The 17,335-nt window shown below is 47.7% G+C and overlaps 1 protein-coding gene across 1 annotated transcript in view; it reads right to left on the reverse strand.

Annotated features, from left to right (window-relative positions):
- The window catches only part of LOC135219339 (uncharacterized), a 353,665-nt gene that overhangs the window by 298,158 nt on the left and 38,172 nt on the right, over positions 1–17,335 (reverse strand).

The following is a 17,335-nucleotide window of genomic DNA, read 5'->3' on the forward strand; positions in this document are numbered from 1 at the left end:
TTGCATGACTCAGTTCGTCTGCAATAATGTTCATTTTCCCTCAGACGAATGAAAAAAGAGTGATCCTCTTCTCGTTCACCCAGATGAAGAGATCTTCGGCTACTCTGTTGAGAGAGAACAAGTAGGTCCCTCCCTGCTTCCGTGCGTATGACAACGCTGTGATGTTGTCCGTATATATCGCTGTCTTCCTTCCAGTGACTAGCGGGTCGAACGCTTTTACTTGTCCTAAGAAGATGGCTTTTAATTCTTTCACACTGATGTGTAAGGTCTTTTCTTGTTCTGTCCACAGACCAGATACTCTTCTGTCTCCTAGAAGGGCTTACCATCCGCTGTCCGAGGCGACTGAGAAGAACTGCAGGTCGGGGTTTGACACGAGTAGGGAAAGTCCTTCTCGTAATCTTTCCCTTGATTGCCACCAACGAAGATCCACTTTTATTTCTTCCATCAAAGGGAAGACTAGCAAGTCTGGTTGCGTCTTCCGAGACCAATTTGCTTTCAGGAAGAACTGAAGTGACCTCATGTATAGACGTCCTAACCTGACAAAACTCCACTGAAGCCAGGGTCCCGAGGAGGCTCATCCATTCTAGGGCTGAGCAGGACGGAGGAACAAGAAATTGTTGGACTGTTGACAGGCAGGACTCTACTCTTCGGGGTGAGAAAAGCTAGAGTTCAGCATCATCCCTAAATAGAGAATCCTCTGAGTTGGAATCAATTGGGTAAAAAGCTGTATTGATCCCCATCAAATGCAGCCATTTTCCTAGGGGAGCGAGAATCCGAGTAAATACTTGAAGGGCAGTTGACAGTCCGAAGCAGAGGGCTCTAAACTGGAAAACTCTCTTCTTGAAGACGAATCTCAGGAACTTCCTGGAGTTCTGATGGATGGGGACATGGAAGTATGCATCCTTCATGTCAAGACACACCATCCAGTTGCCCGGTTGGAGGGCCGACATCACCAATTGATTGGTTTCCATTCGGAATTTCGTCTTCCGGACAAAGAGGTTCAGAGTACTTACGTCCAACACGGGTCTCCATCCCCCTGATGCCTTGGGGACTACGAAGAGCCTGTTGCAGAGTCCTGGGGAGTGCTTGTCTGATACCTCCTCTATGGCTTCTTTGCTGATGAGCTCTTCTACTTCTTTGGCTAAAGCCAAAGCTCTTGTTGACCCTGTCGAGTAGCTGTCAAACAGATAGGTGTATTGGACAGTGGTGGATCTTCCATAAATGGGATCGCATATCTCTCTTGAAGCACCTGCACTACCCACTGTTCCGCTCCTCTCCCACTCTATTCTTCCCAGTAGTAGTGGAGTCTCGCCCCCACGGCTGTGTGAAGGACCTCTCCATTGTTTCTCCGCTGTTTTAAAGGGAGGTTTCTTGGTAGACTTGGAAGTTGGTCATAGATTAGTCCTTGGTCTCTGCTGCCACCTCGACTTGCCTCCTCAAAAGGGGTGCTTTTGCAGAGGGGGAAGCTTTAGCTCCTGTAGTTGGAAGTTCCTTAGGCCTTCTCGCTGACTGTGAAAGAAGGTCATTAGTAGACTTTCTCTCGAGGTACGACAGTACCTGTTGAATGGTTTCTTCCGGGAACAGTTGAGACTTACTCAAGGGGGAGAACAACAATGCCGATTTTTTTATTCATGGTTACTCCTTGAGATGTGAAAGAGCACCACCATTCTCTCTTCTTGAGTACTCCCATAGTAAAGAGAGCGGCCAATTCCCCTGAACCGTCTCTCACTGCCCTGTCCACACAGGACAAAACATTGAGCCAGTCCGCAGAAAATTCTTCATCCAGCGACTTGCAATCTTCTATTTTTCTGGCTAACGCTGCTATTGTCCAATCCAGAAAACTGAAGACCTCCATCCCTTTGTACAAGTTCTTCACCAGGTGATCCAACTCGGGTGAGGAGAACAAAACTTTAACAGCCGAGAACGCTGCTTTTCTGTGCGAGTCTACAAGGCCAGAGAAGTCTCCTTGGGAGGAAGCAGATACTCCCAAGGAAGGAACGTCTGTCACATAAAACCTGTAGGTTTTATTCTGAAGCTTCGATGGAGGGTAGGCGAACGAATCCTTGCCCGACTCCCTCTTCTTTGCAAGCCACTCTTCTGGTTCCTTCAGAGCTTTCTCTGAGGACTGAGAGAGAACTGGTTTTGGTAAACCCAAAGGAGCTGATCTCCTATCCTTCATGAACATCGATGGAGGAGAAGGTGAAGCTGGCTCAAAAAATTCCAGATAAGTCTGTAAAAGAAACTTTAACAGACAAGAATAAGCTGAAGAAGATGAATCCTCTATCGAAGGTTTGGTCTTCAAATTATCCTTGGTCGAAGTCGAAGTCGTGGCTGTTGTACGGCTCTTCTTCAAAAACGATCGACTGGGAGTTGAAACGACACGAGTCATATGAGGCAGACGAGTTGAAACTCCTATTGATACACGACGAGAAGAGTTGACATAGCAAGCGCATGAGTGCTGGACCGCATGTGAGCATCTAACTTTGTCCAAAGCTACAATATCTGGTACAGAGCAAAACTGCAGGAAGGTTGTGGGATCCAGTGCTCCTTGGGTTTCTTAATAGGAGGTGACGTAGCTTTCGCACACGGGGCATGACTCTTCAGTGGACGTGACACTAATTCACTCCACACCTGTCAATTGACACAGGCGACTGCACTTCCGAAGCAGACAAAACCTGCATGTCATTGACATCTACACCTTTCCAGTGGCATTTCTTAGGCACTCACAAGTTGACTATATCGATGGAGTCGGCGACTGACCATGGGCAACCCCCCCCCCCCCCCCCAGAGTCTCCCTTCGACCTCCGGTATGTCTTCTCCCGGGTGCTGGGGAGCAGGACAGTGACCTTCGTCTAGGAGAAATGGGGGGATGGACAGCCGCCTCCTCAGACACAACACTCACACTTGGCCATACACTGCCCTTTTCACTTGACTCCTCTAAAAAGGCACGAAAAGACATCCCTAAATCCATTGCAGATTTTCCCAAAAATGATATTGTCATGATACAATAAAGTTTGTTCATACTTACCTGACAGATATATATATAGCTGTATTCTCTGACGACCGACAGAATTTCAAAAACTCCCGGCAAACGCAGTGGTCGGCTAGGTGGTTAGTACCCATTCCCGCCGCTGGGAGGCGGATACCAGGAACCATTCCCATTTTCTATTCAGATTTTCTCTACCACTGTCCCCTGAGGGGAGGTGGGTGGGTACTTATTATATATATCTGTCAGGTAAGTATGAACAAACTTTATTGTATCATGACAATATCATTTTGTTCATGACACTTACCTGCCAGATATATATATAGCTGAATCCCACCATTGGAGGTGGGAAGGGACAGAATAGAAGGATTTTGTAAACACATAACATGCAGATGATTGACATCTTGGTTCCTTACCTGTTAGCATAGCTGACTTTGTGATTACTGTCACCCAAGCCTGCTTCTGCTTAACTAGAATTTCCAGCAAGGTATAGCTGGATAGTTCTAGATGATCTGTCAACGGGAGCGTGACCACAATGTGACTAGACCATATTGACCATACTGAAGACAACGAAGCATAACAAATACCACCTAACCTAGCCCAACTAAAGTTAGTCCCATAACTTTTAGGCTAATTAAAGGTTGTAGGGTTGGCCTCGAGCGGCCAACCCTACAACCATAAAAACAAACCCATAATTAAAATCACACACATCCATTTTCTAAAGGATGGGGTTCGTATTGCTTCTCGTCCCCAATACTGTATCCGCGGAAATGTATGGTCCAAGCGAGTAGCAATTCTCATATGTCGCCTTCACATCTCTGAGGTAGTGTGAAGCGAACACAGAGTTGCTTCGCCAAAATGTGGCACTCAGGATATCACTGAGTGCCATATTTTTCTGAAAAGCCACCGAAGTAGCTATAGCTCTAACTTCGAGAGCGTTAACTTTTAGCAGTTTAAGATCACCATCTGTGCAGGACGAATGAGCTTCCCTAATGGCGTTTCTCAAGAAGAACGCCAGTGCGTTCTTAGACATTGGTAATTCCGGCCTCTTGACCGAACACCACAGGTTGTCTGACGGGCCTCTACATTGTTTGGTCTTTTCCAGATAAAATTTGAGAGCTCTGACAGGGCACAAAACTCTCTCTGGCTCTCGTCCGACGAACTCTGATAACCCCTTGATATCAAAGCTTTTAGGCCAGGGGTTGGATGGGTTCTCGTTCTTAGCTAAGAACGAGGGGCTCAGCGGACACACCGCATTGTGTTCTCTGAAACCCACATGTTTACTCATAGCTTGAATTTCGCTAATCCTCTTAGCTGTTGCCTGAGCGGTTAGGAAAACAGCTTTTCTAGTTACATCTTTCAAAGAGGCAGCATGCATAGGTTCAAATGGGGCTGACATTAAAAACTTTAAGACAATATCCAAGTTCCATGAGGGAATCTTGTCTCGTGGAGCTTTTGAGGTTTCAAAGGACCTCAAGAGATCATGAAGATCCTTATTATTTGATAAATCCAAGCCTCTGTGTCGGAAGACCGTTGACAGCATACTTTTGTAGCCTTTAATCGTGGACACTGAAAGTTTGTCTATATTCCTAAGATGTAGGAGGAAATCAGCAATCTGGCTCACAGAGGTCGTGGAGGAGGAAATATTTTCCCTTCTACACCAACTTCTGAAGACAGCCCACTTCGATTGGTAAACAGCTTGAGAGGATGTTCTTCTAGCGTTGGCAATAGCTCTTGCCACCGATCTTGAAAAACCTCTCGCTCTGGCCAACTTTTGGATAGTCTGAATGCAGTCAGACTCAGAGCGGAGAGGTTTCTGTGATACCTCTCAAAGTGGGGCTGTCTGAGTAGATCGATTTTTTCTGGAAGTGTCCTTGGGAAGTCTACCAGAAATGACATGGCCTCTGTGAACCAGTTGCTTGCAGGCCAAAAGGGGGCGATCAACGTCATTCTTGCTCCTTCCGACGCCGCAAACTTCCTTATTACCTCTCCCAGGAGTTTGAATGGAGGAAAGGCGTAGAGATCCATCCCTTTCCAATTCCAGAGCATGGCGTCTATCGCTATTGCTCCTGGGTCCAGAACCAGAGAGCAGTAAATAGGAAGCCTCTTCGTTTTCGCTGTCGCGAAGAGGTCTACCAGTGGACGTCCCCAAAGTTTCCATAACTCTTTGCAAACCTCTGGATGGAGAGTCCATTCGTTTGGAAGCATTTGATGTTGACGGCTGAGAAGATCTGCACGAACGTTCTGCTGTCCTGAAACGAATCTCGTTAGGATCGTTATATTTCTTATTTTCGCCCAAAGTAAGATTTCTCTCGTTATCCCGAACAGGGACCGAGATAGAGTTCCTCCCTGTTTTTTTATATACGCGAGCGCCGTGGTGTTGTCCGAGTTGACTTGTACAATTCGTCCCACAATCCTTGACTCGAAGCATTGAAGTGCCAATCGAATCGCTTCTAGCTCCTTGAGGTTTATGTGCCAGGACCTCTGTTCCCCTCTCCAGAGGCCTGACACCTCCTCCTCCCCCAGTGTTGCTCCCCAACCCGTCATGGACGCGTCTGAGAACAACACTAGGTCTGGGCTCAGAACTTTGAGGGACATCCCTTCCAATAGCTTGACGGGATCGGACCACCACTTCAAATGCTCTTTGATTGACTGAGGGATTCTCAAAATCTCGTCTAGGTCTTTCTTGTTCTTCCAGTTGTCTGCTAGGAAAAACTGAAGCTGTCTGAGGTGCAGTCTTCCCAGAGAAACAAATTTCTCCAGCAAGGAAATGGTCCCCAGCAGACTCATCCATTCCCTCGCCGAGCATATTTCTTTCTCTAAGAAGACCGATACTTTCTCTAAGCATTTTAGCTGACGTTCTATGGATGGAAATGCTTGAAAAGCCACTGAATCCATCTGAATCCCCAGATACACGATGGACTGTGTGGGAATCAGATGGGACTTCTCGAAGTTGACCAGAAGGCCTAGGTCCTTCGTCAGCTGTAATGTCGTGTGAAGGTCCTCCAGGCACTTTTCCTTCGACGTGGACCGGATCAGCCAATCGTCTAAGTAGAGTGAGACTCTTATCTTCGAGAGGTGGAGCCATCTTGCTACATTTCGCATCAGAAGCGTGAATATCATAGGGGCTGTACTCAGCCCGAAACAGAGAGCTCCGAATTGGGAGACCTGTCCTTTCAGAACGAATCTGAGGAACTTCCTGGACCGAGGGTGGATCGGAACATGGAAATAGGCGTCTTGGAGATCCAAGGACACCATCCAATCTCCTGGTCTCAGGGATGCTAAAACAGACTGTGCAGTTTCCATCTTGAATTTTATTTTCCTTACGAAAAGATTCAGCCTGCTTACGTCTAGGACAGGTCTCCATCCTCCCGAGTGCTTCGGAACCAGGAAAAGCCTGTTGTAGAAGCCTGGTGAGTCCCGTGATACAACTCTTTCTACTGCTCTCTTTTCCAACATTTGATCCAAAAGGTCTTACAAGATCTGTTGCTTCGAATTCTGATAAGAGGGCGAAAGGTCTATTGGCTCTATGCTTAATGGAGGTTTTGATAGAAACGGGATCTTGTAACCTTTCTCGATCACTTCGAGTGACCAAGAGTTTGCCCCTCTTATCCTCCATGCTTCTGCAAAAAGAGCGAGTCTCGCCCCGACTGGTGCCTGAAGGGCCGAAAAGTCATTTCTTTCCCCTGGTGTTTGAGGGGGCTCTGCCCCTAGGGAAACTCCTCCCTTGACCAGAGGCTCTCGAGGAGGTTCTTCCACGAAAGGGCTTATAATTCTTCCTGGAAGCTTGCGTGGTTCGTGAAGATGTCTGATCAGTAGGACATTTCGAAGACCGAGACAATAAGTCCTGCGTCGCTCTTTCTTGGAGATTTACTGACAAATCCTTTACCATCGATTGAGGAAAAAGATGAGCAGAAAAGGGAGTGAACAACAGTTCTGCTTTTTGCGCAGGCGACACTGACTTAGCTGTGAAGTTACAGAAAAGTGCGCATTTCTTCAGGACTCACGACGCAAAATGTGATGCCAGTTCATCGGAGCCATCCCTTACTGCCCTGTCCATACATGACAAAATACTCGCTAAGTCCTCTAATGAAATAGAATCTGGGCTTCTAGACTGCACATCTAAGACGCCCAAACACCAATCTAGAAAGTTAAAAACTTCTAGAGTTTTGTAAAGGCCTTTGAGATGGTGATCTATCTCTGACATTTGTCCAAGAAATTTTTGCTGATGCAGGTAAGATCTTCTAGGTGCCTCCACTAAGTTGGCGAAATCACCTTGTGCAGAAGAAGGGATTCTTAAACCTGCTTCTTCTTCTGTCTCATACCACTTCCCTGATCTTCCACTAAGCTTTGTGGGGGGAAGTGCAAAAGAAGTCTTGCCCTTCGTCTTTTTGGATTCCATCCAATCGTGGATTCTTTTAAAAGCCCTTTTAGTTGAGAGCAAAGTGGCCATTTTAACAAAGTTTGGAGTCTTCCTTGCCTTCAAAGAGGTTAGCTGCGAAGGTGGAGAGAGAGGAACTGGAGCTCGAAACTTCTCGGGAAACAAATCTTTTAAAAGGCTAGTTAAAGTCTTATAATCCACAGAGGATGAGGTTGTAGGATCCTCCTCCTCTTCCGAGACAGGATCGCTTGACGATTTCTCTTCTAAGGGAGACGCAGGCTTGTCCTGAATTGAGCGAGAAGAAACCGAAGTTTCACCTCCCTTTTGAAACGTAGGTCTTGCACTTGAAATAAATTTTGAAGAGGAGAGCCGGCTATGTTCTCCTAACCTTGACTTTCTCTCCGAATTTTCCAAACCAACGTCATACGATTTCTCTTGGCGAGCACCCATATTGTAGTTTCTACTACCTTGAAGCATAGGGCGCTTATCCTTCTGACTAGCGACCTGTTCTCTTCTTCCCACGGTGACTCTATGCACCGGACGCCTAGCGTCCTCAAAAGCGTCCTCATTTGCGTCCTGGAAAGCGTCCTGATATGAAGGACGACGAGCGTCCTTATTAGTACTACGCCTAGCGTCCTCAAAAGCGTCCTCATTTGCGTCCTGACATGATGGACGTCGTGTAAACGCTCCTTTAATATGGTCTTGAGTTGTAAGAAGCCTCGCGTCCTCAAATCTTTCTTCTGAACTAACATCGTGAGTTTCAAGTCTATCCAACCGACGTTTACAACACCGAGCTTCCCGAGAAGCGTCCTTACGAGCGTCCTGATGAGTAAGGCGTTTCTTATGTCGAATACTATCTTCCTGCAAGCCAAGATTAATTCCTTCCAATTCTACTTCCGAGCGATCCTTCTGAACGTTCTTCGACTCTTGGAAAAGACGACGGCCGCCTGTGCGACATCTAGTGTCTTTTTCTCTCTCGCCAATACTTCTAGAGAGACTATCAGCAGGACTGCTTGCGCGTTCCTGAATGAGTCGATGAGGTCTAGAAGGCGACGAATCAGAAGAGGACGAAGAACGAGAAGCCGAAGGAGAATGTCTAGATTTCTTTTTGAACGGGTAGCCATAGATCTTTCTTACGACTACGCGATCTTTCTTCTTTCTTCTTGGCGAAAAAAACGCATCCAACTGCTGTCGAATCGCTACGAGGGTCTTTTTTGATGGTGAAGATCCATATGATGGAATGATCCCTTGAGAAGAAGATGGGCGAGGGGACGCCTTCTTCCTTCTCTCCGGACTCGAATCAGGACGCTCAGAAAGCGTCCTGAATCTCTTATGTGGGATACTGTCTTCGAAGTCTTCCGGGGAAGAACGAAGCGTAAATCGAGGCGGAGGACGCTCTCGATCTCCCGATGAAACGTCCTCTTCCGTAAGACCTTTCCTAAGAGGGCGAGAAAGACGATGGCCGCCTGTGCGACGTCTTACGTCTTCCTTACCACTCTCGATTGGAGAGGCCTTCCGAGATTCCCACCCACGATGAGGTGAGGACGTCTCGGAGGAAGAGAAGCATTCCTTCAAGATTCGAGCTTGCGCACAATCTTTGGCAGCCTGGGTTGCGTCTTCAGGATCTGCCAAAGGGACGCCAGACTGGTGTTTAATTCCCAGTAACCCTCCTTCGGCCTTCGACATGTCCATTCCCTGTGTTCTGGGAGTCCGACAGAGGTCTCAACCTGGAGGCATTATAGGACCGATCTGACGCCCCCTCCACATCACTAGGGGCACCAACATTATCACTACACTTTTGCACATTAGATTGTAGCACTCGCATTTTCGATTCAAGGTTCCGAATCGATTACCAAAATGGTAGAAAGGGCATTCCCTTCGGTAACGATCACTTCCTTATCTGAAGGTGAAATTACAGGTTATGCGTAACATGTTCTACAGTTATGTTAGATTGGGCAACTTTATCCCTCTGGACTTTTGACAGAAGCACTCCTGGAGGAAGACCTCCTAATTCTGTCACGCTCAAGTCTACGAATGTAAGATTCATACGCCTTCCATTCGACATTAGTTAACACTTCACATTCTTTGCACCTATCATCCAACAAGCAAACATGCCCTCTACAATTCACACACAGACCGTGTGAGGATCTACCGAGGCTTTTGGTAGCCTCACCTTACACTCTTCTACACCACACACACTGAAACTAGTAGAAATAGATCCAGACATCTCAATTCTAAGAAAAATCAAAATCCAAACCACAATAGCGTATGCCAAATCACTAAGCCAAGTCGGAAACCAAAAGACAATCCAAATACTCAAGTGACAAATGGGGTTTTCAAAATCCTAGGCGGAGGTCTGTAAACAGTTGTTTACCGACGGCGACAGAGAAAAATCTGAATAGAAAATGGGAATGGTTCCTGGCATCCGCCTCCCAGCGGCTGGGAATGGTGGGTACTAACCACCTAGCCGACCACTGCGTTTGCCGGGAGGGAGTTTTGAAATTCTGTCAGTCGTCAGAGAATACAGCTATATATATATCTGGCAGGTAAGTGTCATGAACAAAAATGTTATTGTTATTATACAATTAAGTTTGTTCATACTTACCTGGCAGAATATATATAGCTGCACTTTCCGAAGTCCGACAGAATTTCAAAACTCGCGGCACACGCAGCGGGCGGCCAGGTGGCAGCACCCACTCTCCCGCCGCTGGGAGGCGGATATCAGGAACCATTCCCATTTTTCTATTCATATTTTATTAATGCCACTGTCTCCTGAGGGGAGGAGGGCGGGCAATTTAATTATATATATCTGCCAGGTAAGTATGAGCAAACTTAATTGTATAATAACAATAACATTTTGTTCATGCCACTTACCTGACAGATATATATATAGCTGAATCCCACCTTCGGATGGTGGGAAGAGACAGAATAGGATTTTTTAGGAGGAACTTAAATTCATTAATAGATGATATACATCTTGGTTCCTCACCTGTTCGCAAAGTAGACTATGTGATTACTGTCACTTAAGGCTGCTTTTGCTTAAATCAGAGTTGCCAGCCAGGTGGAGACCTGTAGTGCTGGTGCTCCTGGATGATCTGTCAACGGGTACGAGACCTCAACGTGACAAGACCATCGAGGCACATATGAGGGCAACGAAGCAACTGACCACCACCTGACCAACTATTCAAAAAAACCCTTAAAACTAACTAAAGAATGGGAGATCTTCACATAAGACTCACCACAACCTAAAAAACACAAACAATAAAACTAACCTAAGCCTAACTAAGGGATAGGGGAAAGAGCTACTTCCGGACCCCAAGACTGTGTCCGCAGAAACGTATGGCCCCAGTGAATTACAATCGTCATAAATCGTTCTCACATCCCTTAGGTAATGTGAGGCGAAGACGGAGTTACTCCTCCCCCAAAAGGTGCAATCAAGAATGTCCTTGATTGACATGTTCTTTTGGCAAGGCAAGAGAGGTAGCGACAGCTCGAACTTCGTGAGCTTTCACTCGTAAGAGGCTCAAATCAGTCTTCTGGAAAGATGAATGAGCCTCCTTAATGACGTCCCTTAGAAAGAAAGCAACAGCATTCTTAGATAAAGGTAACTCTGGTCTCTTTCACAGAGCACCAGAGATTACCTAGGGACCTCTTACCTCTTTTGTTCTATGTACATAGAACTTGAGAGCCCTGACCGGGCACAGGACTCTCTCTGGTTCTTGGCCCACCAGACTTGACATACCCTTGATCTCGAAAGTTTTCGGCCAAGGATTCGAAGGATTTTCATTCTTCGCCAAGAAAGTTGGGTTCAAAGAGCAGACAGCATTGTCTCCTTTGAATCCCACTAAATTACTAAACGCTTGAATCTCACTAACCTCTCTTAGCCGTCGCAAGAGAAGTTAGGAAAAGAGCCTTCCTTGTCAAGTTTCGAAGAGACGCTGCCTGAAGCGGTTCGAAAGGACTTGACATAAGGAACTTAAGAACCAACATCAAGGTTCCATGACGGAGGTCTCATTTGAGGAATCTTCGAAGTCTCGAAAGATTTTTAAAAGGTCATGAATGTCCTTGTTGTCAGAAAGGTCAAGGCCTCTGTGCCTAAAAAACCGCTGACAACATGCTTTTATATCCCTTGATGGTAGGGGACCGCTAATTTCTGCACATTCCTGAGAAAGAGCAGAAAATCAGCTATCTGGTTCACAGAGGTCGAGGAAGAGGAAACTCCTCCTTTTTACACCATGCCCTGAAGGAAGCCCACTTCGATTGGTAAACAGCTCTTGTGGAAGCACGTCTTGCATTTGCGATTGCTCTCACAGCTGCTTTCGAAAAACCTCTCGCTCTGGCCAACTTTTCGATAGTCTGAACGCAGTCAGACCCAGAGCGGAGAGGTTTTGGTGAAACCTTTCGAAGTGAGGCTGTTTGAGTAGATCTTTCCTCCAGGGCAATGTCCTTGGAAAGTCTACAAGGAAAGACATGACCTCTGTGAACCATTCTCTCGCTGGCCACATCGGAGCGATCAGGGTCAACCTCGTCCCTTCTGAGGCCGCAAACTTCCTCATGACTTCCCCCAAAAGCTTGAATGGTGGGAAGGCGTACAGGTCTAGACCCGTCCAATTCCAAAGCAACGCGTCTACAGCGATCGCTTCTGGATCAGGACCGGGGAGCAATAAGAGGAATTCTCTTGGTCCTTGACGTCGCGAATAAGTCGACCAGAGGACGTCCCCACAACCTCCAAAGGTCTCGACACACGTCTTTGTTCAAGGTCCATTCCGTCGGTAGGATTTGTTCCCGACGACTGAGAAGATCGCCTGACGTTTTGCACTCCTGCAATGAACCTCGTCAGGATTGTCACCTTCTTCTCTTTGCCACAGCAGAATCTCCCTGCCAGGAAAAACAAAGTTCTGGAGTGTGTTCCTCCCTGATTTTTCAAATAAAGCGAGTGCTGTGTATTGTCTGAGTTTACCTGAACAATCTTGTTCTTCAAACTCCTTTCGAAGAACTGCAGAGACAGAAATATTGCTGCAAGTTCTTTGACATTTATATGCCAGGCTACCTGTTCCCTCCCCAGGAGCCTGACACTTACTTCCCTTCCCTCCTAGTGTTGCTCCCCAGCCCGTGATGGAAGCGTCGGAGAACAACACTAGGTCGGGGCCTCAGAAGACTTAGGGACACGCCCTCCTGAAGCTTCTGAGGGTCCAACCACCATCTTAGATGGTCTTTATCGGAAGAGATATTCTCAATATGGCATTGAGATCGTCCTTGGCCTTCCACTCGTCCGCAAGGAAAAATTGGAGAGGCCTGAGGTGCAGTCTTCCCAAGGAAACAAAACTAGCGAGGAAAATGGTTCCCAGCAGACTCATCCATTCCCTCGCCCGAGCAAGTCTCTTTCCCTAAGAAGGCCGAGATCTTTTCTAAACCTAGCCGCTGACGTTCCTGGGATGGAAACGCTCGAAAAGCCACTGAATCCATCTGAATCCCCCAGATACACGATGGACTGTGTCGGGGTCAGATGCGACTTTTCGAGGTTGACCAGAAGTCCCAGGGACTTTGCTAGGGCTAAGTGAACTGCAAGTCCTTCAGACACTTCTCTCTCGACGACGCTCTGATCAGCCAGTCGTCGAGGTACAGGGAAACTCTTATCCCCGAAGAGTGTAGCACCTCGCCACATTCTTCAATGACTACAGTGAACACCATTGGAGCCGTGGTCAGGCCGAAACACATAGCTCTGAACTGCCACACTTTTTTGTCTAAGACAAACCTTAGATACTTTCTTGAAAGAGGGTGGATCGGGATGTGAAAGTACGCGTCCTGCAAGTCTAAGGACACCATCCAGTCGCCCCGGTCTCAAGGCTCCCAGAACAGAATGAGGCGTCTTCAATCGTGAATTTGGTCTTTTCCACGAAAAGATTGAGCCTGCTTACATCTAGAACTGGACGCCAACCTGACGACTGCTCGGTACTAGGAAAATCCTGTTGTAAAAACCTGGAGACCCCAGGTCCGTGACTTGTTCCACCGCTCTTTTCTGATCATTTGTTGAAGAAGATCGAAAAACACTGCTTCTTCTCTCCCTGATAGGATGGAGAAAGGTCTCTGGGAGTCGTAGAAAGAGGAGGAAGATCTAAAAAGGGGATCTTGTACCCCTGCTCCACGATCTTGAGGGACCAAGAGTCCGTGTCCCTCTCTCTCCACGCTTCCCGCAAAAAACTTCAGTCTGGCTCCAACTGGTGTCTGAAGGACATGCTTCTCACTTGGAAGGCTTTGACTTAAAGGAAGCTCTTCCTCGTGAAAACCCTCTCCCTCGAGGAGCTGCTCTCAAGGGGGGAGCCCACGAAAGGGCTTAACCTTCTTCGGCGGTCGAACCGAAGCTGAAGAAGTTGAAGGTACTGCCGAACGTCTTGTAGACTGGGCTAAGAGGTCCTGCGTTGCCTTCTCTTGCAAACTGTTAGTCAGGTCCTTTACTAAAGTCTGGGGGAAGAGATGGTTCGAAAGAGGAGAAAAAAGCAAATCCGCTTTCTGAGCTGGATTCACTTAACGAGCTGTGAAATTGCACAGCAAAGCTCTCTTCTTCAATTAAGGAGGCCGTTCCAAAATGAGAGACGATCTCCTCCGAACCATCCCTGATGGCTTTGTCCATACATGCTAACACGCTGGACAGCTCCCCCAGACTGAGAGATTCTGGGCTTCTCGCATTGCAGACTCCAGAACTCGCAAGCACCAGTCAAGAAGTTGAAAACTTCAAGAGTCCGGAGCAGACCCTTCAAATGATGGTAGTCTCCGTAGAAGGTCCAGGTCACTTTAGCAGTGGATAAAAGAGACCTCCTCTGCGAATCCACCAAGCTGGAGAAATCTCCTTGAGCTGAAGAAGGGATACGAACCCCTACTTCTTCTTTGGTTCTATACCAAATACCCCCACCCCCTTTTCCGCTGAGTCTAGCTGGAGGCAAAGCGAAAGTCGTCTTGCCTTGATCTCTCCTTCGTACCATCCAATCTTGGGAGTTTCTTAAACGCCCGTTTAGTGGAGAGTGAAGTTTTCATCTCAACAAACTCCGGGGTTTTACCAGTCTTAGATGATGAAAACTGCGAAGGAGGAGACTTGGTGAGCTGCAGGCTGAAAACTTGTCCTCGAAAGAAGAACGCAACAGCCGCACGAGAACTTTATAGTCTGATATTGAAGGGGCCGCAGAAGGTTCCTCTTCAAACCGAGTCAGCCGAACTACTCAGCTCTCCTTCTTCTCTACACGGAAGAGGAGACCGCCTGTCCGGAGAGGGCGTACTAATGTCGGGTCTTGTCTTAATCAAAGGACCCCTATCCTTACTGGATGAAGCCTTATTGTTCGGCTGTCTTCTTTATGGCGCTTACCACTTGAAGCAGGTAGAGCGTCTGACGAGGACGAGCGTCCTTAGCGACACCCGAGGCAGCCTCACTTGCCAGAGAAGCGTCCTTACGTTTCTTACACGAAAGGGAAGACATTTTAGCCGGAATACGTGCCTGTGCGCGCAAACTAGCGTCTTGGGGTACGACTTCTTGGTCGGAGTCCCCCAAAACCGTCTTGAAAAGCGCCCTGAACGTCCTGGCGAGCGTCCTGCAAGCGTCCTGCCGAGCGTCCTGGCGAGCGTCCTGCCGAGCGTCCTGCCGAGCGTCCTGGCGAGCGTCCTGACGAACGTCCTGCCGAGCGTCCTGCCGAACGTCCTGCCGAGCGTCCTGACAAGCTCCTGTCGAGCGTCCTGCCGAACGTCCTGCCAAGCGTCCTGCCAAGCGTCCTGCTAGCGTCCTGCCTAGCGTCCTGACGAGCGTCCTGTCGAACGTCGTGCTGAGCGTCCTCCTCAAAAGCGTCTTGACGCAACGTCCTCCTAGAGGACGAACGAGATCGGCGAATCACCGAAGGAGAAGCGATCAGCGAACGAGACGAAGTAGGAGAGGGAGAAGGAGGACTGCTTCGTCCTCTTGACGGGCAGTCTAAGGTCCTTCCTCACTTAGGCTCGACTGCTGCTGGGCGAGTCCTCTGAGCCATAAGCGTCAATAGCTGGTCCTGAAGGGACAAAAGAATGTTCTTCGTTGGAGAGGAACGAACAGAGAAGCAGGACTGATCCTGCGAGAAGACGAGGGGCGAGGGGACGCCTCCTTCCTTCTCACAGGTACAGCTACCTGTTTCTCAGGGAGACGCGCCTGTGCAGCAACCAGCGTCCTCATCGGAGGAGATCTTACCCCACTTTTCCGAGGCGGAAAAGCGTCATACGCATCCTCCGACGAAAGCGGCGATACAGGACGTGAAGCGGTCCTCAACACGAAACGTCCTTTTCAGAGGACGAGAGTCTCTCCGAGCGCTCCACCCTTGCGCGGGGAGGACGCTTCGGAGGACGAAAAGCACTCCTTCAGGACGCGCGCTCGTGCGCGCTCCTTGGCAGCCTGGGACTTTGCAACAAAAAGGCCTGCCGAAGGGACGCCAGATCGGTGGGGAGCCCCCGTAACCCTCTTGCGGCTTTCGACATACCCTCTCCCTGAGTCTTGGGAGTCCGATAGAGGTCTAGGCCTAGAGGCATTATGGGGCCGATCTGACGCCCCCTCCACAACACTAGGGGCACGATCACACACTTGCACCGAGCCAGTTTCCAAGGCTTTCACTTTGGTCTCCAGAGTGCGTAGAGCCTCCAAAATAAGAGAGAGAGCATTAGCTTCTCATGACACAGAATCAGAGCCCGAAGGCAACACAGGTTTAGGAGATGCAAACTCTACAGGTGTTAATACAGGAGAGATGTTAGCCTTACCTTTGGTAGAACCACTCCTGGAGGAAGACCTCCTGATCCTATCGCGCTCCAATTTAAGGCGATAGGACTCATATACTCTCCAATCATCATCGGTCAATCTTCTCACATTCATTGCACGATTTATCCACCAAACAATTATGCCCCCTACAAACTCATACATACTGTGTGGGGGTCTACCGATGCTTTCGGTAGCCTCACCTTACAATCAGTCCTCACACACTCTGAAACTCACAGCACTGATCCAGACATCAACGTTTATAGAAAAGCCAATCCAAAATAAAAAAACGGTCCACTATCGCGCATGCCAATTCAACAATCCAATTCAATACCAAAAAACCAATCAGATACTTAAAAGCGAGTCAAATCAAAAAAAATCCTGAGCAGAGGTCTGTAAACAGTTGTTTACCGACCGGCGACAGAAAAAAAATATGAATAGAAAATGGGAATGGTTCCTGATATCCGCCTCCCAGCGGCGGGAGTGGGTGCTGCCACCTGGCCGCCACCGCTGCGTGTTGCCGCGAGTTTTGAAATTCTGTCGGACTTCGGAAAGTGCAGCTATATATATATCGGTCAGTAAGTGGCATGAACAAACTCAAATTTCTTGGTAATTTTGGACTCTTAACATGGAAATGGTGTTGGGATCAGAAACATGGGATACCTGGATTGGAGTAATTGGTACTGAAGTTGGAGGACTATCAATAGGTGAAAATATTTGTCAAAAGTGGAGAAGGTAGTGATTTGTTTTTTCACCTCTAAAGGCACAGGAGTTGTCTCTACTCTAGCTTTACTACTAGCTCTAAGAGCTGCTTTCCTTTTCCTATCTTTGTCCATTTTATCCAAATGAGCTTGGAAAGTCTTCCAACCTTGTTCATCTAAACTCATCGCAAGTTAATTCCTTGCTACAGCACCGACCCGTACTTTTAACACATTTGGAGTGCAGATCATAACATAGTTTAGATAATCTAGTTTTGCAGCAGTGGGAAAAACCTAACTGACGATGAACTAGCATCAGACATCTTCGCAATAAACTAGCTAATAACAAGGCAGCTAACTGATAACACAAAACCAACCAAGAAATAGTACATCACCAAAAAGATACAATCCAATGTGGCAACAAAAGTCGACTGCAGCAAAAAAACCAGAGGTGTTACTCCGTGGCTGGCAGAAAACAAATTGACAATACTTAGCTCAGCTGTACCGGGTAT

The sequence above is a fragment of the Macrobrachium nipponense genome, chromosome 1 (genome assembly GCF_015104395.2).
Source record: "Macrobrachium nipponense isolate FS-2020 chromosome 1, ASM1510439v2, whole genome shotgun sequence".
Lineage (NCBI taxonomy): Eukaryota > Metazoa > Arthropoda > Malacostraca > Decapoda > Palaemonidae > Macrobrachium > Macrobrachium nipponense.